We start from the raw sequence: 6,846 nt of genomic DNA, 5'->3' as shown, positions 1-6,846 counted from the left end.
AGTATGGTGGCTGAATGGATTAGCAGCACAGAGACTCGGCTATGTCCGAGAGCGCCGTTGAACGGTGGCCACCTTCCGTTCACAATGCGCAGCTTCCTAAACAAGTCGGGTATTTAAAAAAAAAAAATCCCTGAAATGTAATCCATTCGGCAGCATGTGCATGTAAATGGCACCAGGCTCACAAACCAGAACCAGACTTGGCCTTTCGACTTTTTGGATCCGGGGCAAGACATAGTCAAGACACCGGGAAAGAAGAGAGGCTGCAGCCGTGGCGTGCTGTTGGAGTAAACCTCTGCCGCACCCAGGACTAGGCATTGATCAGGGGCCTTTCCTCTATCCATTTGGCCTAAGGGCCTAACCAAAATGGTAGCAGTGAGCATTGCTGAGGGGCCCAGCCCATCCACTTGATTCTGATGAGAATCTATACCTCACTGGCAGCAGTATCGTAACCCTGATGTGGGAGGCTTATGGGTAATGCACCTTGTCCAAGGGTGCCTCAGAACAGTGGCAACTAGGGGAGTGTGACATTCTCCCCGAAACCCTGGAACTCCCAGACCAGGGCCTCACTACTGGATGCAGTTTAAAGTCTTGCCCAGGACATTTGGGGGACATGGGATATCCAAATAATTCACATTCTAATGTACATGGCCTAGCCAAAAAAAGGGACTTTTTTTTTTTAATTAGCTAATGCATAAGAGCCTTTGATTGGATAATTACTGCAGTGATTGTGTTTCAGCTGGCAATGTTTCTTTTAACCCTAATTGATGCAGTGAATAGCTTCTCATTTATTAAACAAACATGTTGGAAGATGTGTCCTGTGCTCGTGGAAAAGATGTTCTTATGTTTCAGAAGGTCAAATTATTGTCCTGCATCAAGCAAAGAAAACTAAGGAGTTTGCTGAAATGACTGGAATTGGGTTCAGAACTGTCCAACACGTTATCAAAATCTGGAAGGATCATGGAGAACTGTCAAGTGACCAGAGATTTTTTTTCAGAGGTCGCTTAAATGCTTGAAGTCAAATCGAAAAATATCAACAGTAGGACTCATAGTGAAAGTGACTCGGACTCACCAGCCACACACGGCGCTGCTCCAAACACAGCAAAATCAACTAGGGCACATTATCTAGTCAATTCGGACCAACAGAGGCCTACTATGAGTTCTTGTTGCACCGGTTGCAGTGGTGTTTTGCCTCTGGACAACTGTGGTCAGCTTCAAATCAAATCAAGTTTATTTGTACAGCGCTTTTAACAATAAACATTGTCGCAAAGCAGCTTTACAGAATTTGAACGACTTAAAACATGAGCTAATTTTATCCCTAATCTATCCCCAATGAGCAAGCCTGTGGCGACGGTGGCAAGGAAAAACTCCCTCAGACGACATGAGGAAGAAACCTCGAGAGGAACCAGACTCAAAAGGGAACCCATCCTTATTTGGGCAACAATAGACAGCCTGACTATAATATTAACAGTTTTAACAGGTATAACCCTCAACTGTCCTCATGGGGCCGTCCTTCACAGGAGTGGGGCGATAAAACTCCGACCAGACACAGGGCACCAGGATGGATCAAGCAGGTCTGAGGGGCAGAAGAGGCCAGCATCTCAATCCCAGGATCAACATGTAACTCAGAGGGACAGATGGGGGGGGGGGGGGGGGGGGGGGGGGAGAGAGAAAGAAAACATGTTGTTAGGTATGCCCTAAAAATGACAAGTATTAAATCTGTGTGGTAGGCTCGCAGAGACGAGAGTCTTTACATCAGGCATGACACACAATGGCATGTTAATATGGTAAAAAAATATATATATCATGACCTGCTCTGGCTGGATGCTTGATTGGGTGATGGGAGCACACTCCTCAGCAATGATGAGATGCAGATGGGACCCTTAGGCCTGGCCAAGCTTGCTTTTTCCTGTTGTGTGTGGCTGTGAATTTTCTCCTCTAGCTGGAGCTTTGGGCGCAGGAGGCAACACCAGCTGCTGTGGTCTTCTGCAGTCTGCTCCCAGGGTTTAGAGTCAAGACTCATAGTGAAAGTATGATTGTTTCCATACACAGTGCAACAAGAACACATAGTAGGCCTCTGTTGGTCTGAATTGACTGTAGATAATGTGCCCTAGTTGATTTTGCTGTGTTTGGAGCAGCGCCGTGTGTGGCTGGTGAGTCCGATGTGGGAATGACCATCCCGGTTGCAGTGGTGTTCTGCCTCTGGACGACTGTGGTCGGCTTGCTTTTTCCTGTTGTGTGTGGCTGTGAATTTTCTCCTCCTCTAGCTGGAGCTTTGGGCGCAGGAGGCAACACCAGCTGCTGTGGTCTTCTGCAGTCTGCAACCAGGGTTTAGAGTCAATTTGGAGGTCTGCCATATCATGCTTGCAGAGGTCCTTTTAGCGCAGGTGGGAACCTCTTACCAAATGCCAGCTCACCATAGAGGAAGGTCTTTCGGTATGCAGCCATCCTTCATCCTCCTAACATGGCCCAGCCATTGAAGTCTGCGTTGATGTAGCATGGTATACATGGTTGGAAGGTCCGCATGCACCAGAACCTCATTGTTTGGTATCTTGTTGTAGGTGCAATTGGTAATTAAGTGATGAAGCTCATTAAATATTAAGTCAGTCTCATTAAATAATACCATTAATTTTGGTGCTTAATAATAAATTACCAAACGGCTAAATTATGGTATATTCCAAATTATTATGATCACTTACCATATTACACAACTCATATGCACCTTGGAATTCTTTGAGATTGGGTACTTCAAAAATATCGGTACAACAAATAAACACACAGTTTCAATAATAATTGAATTTATTATAACAAAGATAAAAATGAATAATAGCAGTTGGAATCATTATATACAAATATATGGTCATATACTTGATGAGCGTGCGTTTGTGTGTGTGTGGCCACATGTGGAGACAAAAGATTAGCCTTGTGTTGCTAGCTAAGACAAAGGAATGTTATCTAAGGTGTGTGTGGGGGAGGTGACCACGTGTTTCTAAGCGCATGTTTACATTAGACCGTATCAGCGGATCATCAGATTAACGTTTTTAAAACGATTAGTGTGCACACAGCAACACCAATACATGATTTGCGTGCACACAGCAACGCCAATACACGGATACGCTCGGCTCCGCAGGCATCCTGCGCTCCAAATCACTCCGCCCTGAACAGCGAGTGCCCTCTGGAGGGTGCGCACTCCAGCCCTGCGCAGCTCACACAGCGCGTGAGTGAAGTGCACAAGCCACGATTCGGGACTGAGCCGCTGTGTGTGTGATCCCAGCGCACATCACTTACTACTTGTAAGTGGAAGGATGGCAAGCCTAAAGACAATCATAACTACACAATGGGCAGTATTTGCATCAGTATTTGCAGTATTTTCATACTTTTATACTCTTTAATGAAAGGTGATACAAGGCGGAAGTCTGCGCCGTTTTTCAGCAGTCACGTCACATGACCAACACCAGCGAATCAGGAAGGTGGATGTCACAGTGATGTTGTCCAATGAGACGCCAGCTAGAGCTCAGCACAGCGTATCCACGTATTCTGAATGTTTACACAGCACCGGAGCTGACACGATCTGGATTGAATACGTGGACGCTGGCGGATTCCCGTTTCCCGGCGTTTCCAGGCGGTTTAATGTAAACGGACAGTGCATCCGCGAAGAAAACGAGACATATACGGTCTAATGTAAACGTAGCCAAAGTAGAACAAAAGAGTTAGCTTTGGTTGCTAGCTAAGATGTGTTTGTGTGTGTGTGGCCACGTGTAGAGACAAAGATTAGCCTTGTGTTGCTAGCTAAGGCCCAAGAATCCTACCTCGTGGAGTTAAGAACAAAAGGTGTGTGTGATCTGAGGTGTGGGGGTCACCATGTGGGATTTGAGGAGAACAAAGGATTAGCTCAGATTTGCTAATTCACTAGCTTATAACATTCCTAAATCCACTGAAATCTTGATGAGGTCAAAATATGTGTAATAATAAAATTAAAGGTGTTAGAAAGGAATAGAGAGCATGCAACCTATCTATTAACAATTGAGAGATCAACACAAATAGAACAATAATCACTTCAACACCCTAAGTGTCTACAGTGTACACAATTAAACAATTCCTGAGTTTAAATTCACACCACTTCATAAAGCTAATTCCTAAGACTAGTTTGCCCAAAAAATGCCAATCTTACTTCAGTATCTCGCCTCTACGCAAGATTATGAGAAGATGTTCCAAGGCTTTTGGAGTCCACAGGAGCACGTGAGTCGATTCCATGGAAGGCAGAGGATTTCTTGGTCTGAACGCTTCGTAGTTCGTGGAGGAGAAGTCTCTGATCAAACAATGTGCACAGTGCTTTTAGTTAGAAGGAATCCGGTCGCTTCTAACTTTAAATTAACTACTTTGGGCGGCAGTTCATAACGCTACTATAATAGACAAACAAACCGGCTGTAGCTCAACCGAGAGAGAGAGAGCACGATTTAAGTAGTTCTACCATGGCCAATGGTAAACAAAAATCGTGCTGAATCGTTTTCTCGGGAGAAAGACGTCTGTATCTTGGATGCTCTGGTGAGCAGCCTCTTTATCTCTGTAGAACGCGCCGGTTGCGACGGGATTCACAGCACCAAAGAGAAAGACGGAAGTGTTGCTCAGTTACTTATGGCTTCCTGGAGGATGTGACATAGGAAATCCCGCCCAGGTGTGACGTAGGTCAACACGGAAGTTAGTTGATGGGAGTTGTAGTTCTTAGACGGACTGTGTTACCTACATTGTCTTGCTATGAAATTGCAAAGATGCAACAGATACAGCATGGATGAAACATATTTAGCTCCTTCTCCTGCTTGGGATATGTTGTCAATGCCTCACTACCATAGAGGAGAGTGCTGATTATGCAAATATTGTATACCACAGCTTTAGTTTTAAAGGTCGGTTTGGGGTTTGCCAAGACGGGATAGGACTCTGAAGTCAATAAAGATTGGACTCTGGAGCCATGGACAAAGGTCATGTGGTCTGAGTCCAGATTGACTATTCCTGAGTGATGGGCATGTCAGGGTAAGAAGGGAAGTACATGAAACGATGCACCCATCATGCATAGTGGCCACTGTACAAGCTTCTGGAGGCAGTGTGATGATCTGGGGTTGGTTCAGTTGGTCAGGTTGAGACTCAGCAATGTTATATTCAGCTGATGGCCTGAATGTACTGAATGACAAGGTTATCATCACATCAGTGGATTTTCCCTAATGGCACAGGAATAAAATTAGGGCTCAAATTATGAAAGAGTGGTTCAGGGAGCATGAGGAATCATTTTACACACCACAGAGTCCTGAAATTAATCCCATTGAATGTCTTTGGGATGCTGGAGAAGACTTTATGCAGTGGTTCGACTCTCCAATCATCAAGACAAGATGGGGAGACTAATGCAGCTCTTGATGGAAATAAAAGTTGTGAAACAGTGCAATCGGGAATGTGTGCTGTAATCAAAGCTCAAAGTGGTACAATTAAATATTGTCAATTTTGTAACTAAGTGTTCTGACGTCTCCAGGAAAGAGAAGTTTACGCTTTTCAGTTTCTCAGTAACATGACAAGCTGCAGGATGTTTTTTCCTCTTCAGAGAGAAAGAAGAGAAGCCGGTGAGGGAGTGACTGTTTATAGCGGTTCCTATGGCTCTGTGGTTTCTTCAAGCTACAGCTCATACAAAACACAACTGTTCTGGCTGGAGGTGTAAATTACAGAGGGTCATTTTCCATGCTCCAGCACACCTGAGTGAGCATGTCAAAGGTGGCAGGTGTGTTCAAACAGGATAAAACACAAGGCTATACAATGCTGCAATCCTCCAGGAATGTATGAGTACAAAACCTTTTTTTTCGGTGTGTCAGATTTTATTCAGAATCCAAACTTTCAGAGCTGAGGACTGAGTTCTGTAGTGGTTTGATTTTTCTCATACAGTCTTCGAATAAAGAGAGCCAAGTTGTCAAATCAACACATCTCTTTTATGGAAATCCAACGCTGGTGGTCTCTGATGAGTCTGAAGGTGTTTTTCGCAGGCAGAGACTTTGTTTTATAGAATGATGTCTGTCTGTCTTTTAATTAATTAATTAATTAATTAATTAATTAATAAAATTGGAAAGTCTGACACATAAGGACCTAAACTTTTTTTGTCTTTAAGCTTACACACTTACCTGTCTAGAACTAAGAATAAATAAATGTAGTAATAATAATAAATGAAAACAGTGTAGGGGGGCTGCCAATCTGTAGCCTTAGTAACCATCTTCCCCCTTTCACTGTACAGTTTGAACACACCAATCCCTGTACTCGACGCCACGTTCTATCTCCGCCCATTCTTCCTACTCCCTGTAACGGTACTGGATACAGAGATGATACCGGATACCAAATACAGTGACGTCACAACTGCTTTAAGCCAGCGGTGGAATCCACGCGTGAAAGAGAGAAGCCAATACATCGGTGCTACAGAAGGACAAAGAACAGAGAACGAGCTATTGATACTGGACCTTTAGCCAAAGTCCAATGTATTTAACCTTCGCAGAGTTGTAATAATAACTGAACCGGTTAGTTACTGCAGCCCACGCAGAATTTTAAAGAGAAAAGGCGACCAGATCCCTTTTCCCTTTCTCAACGTCGACAAACTATAAACAAGATTCCTTCCAAATCATCGGACGACCAACGGGACACCGAAGATCTTCAGCTGACGAGCCGTGAGGAACAAAGCTGTCTTCGGATAACAGAAGGTGCACTTTCAATCGCTAACAAGAGCGATCTCAAGTAAGGCTGGCATCTGCAATTGTTAGTCTTAGTTGTGGCTAGTTAATGTGAAGAGTGTTGTTCACTTGAATTCACTTATGGTTTAAATGTACG

This window comes from Neoarius graeffei, chromosome 22, assembly GCF_027579695.1.
Source record: "Neoarius graeffei isolate fNeoGra1 chromosome 22, fNeoGra1.pri, whole genome shotgun sequence".
In the NCBI taxonomy this organism is placed as follows: domain Eukaryota; kingdom Metazoa; phylum Chordata; class Actinopteri; order Siluriformes; family Ariidae; genus Neoarius; species Neoarius graeffei.
The sequence above is the reverse complement of the archived record's forward strand: the minus strand, read 5'-3'. Positions refer to the sequence as shown.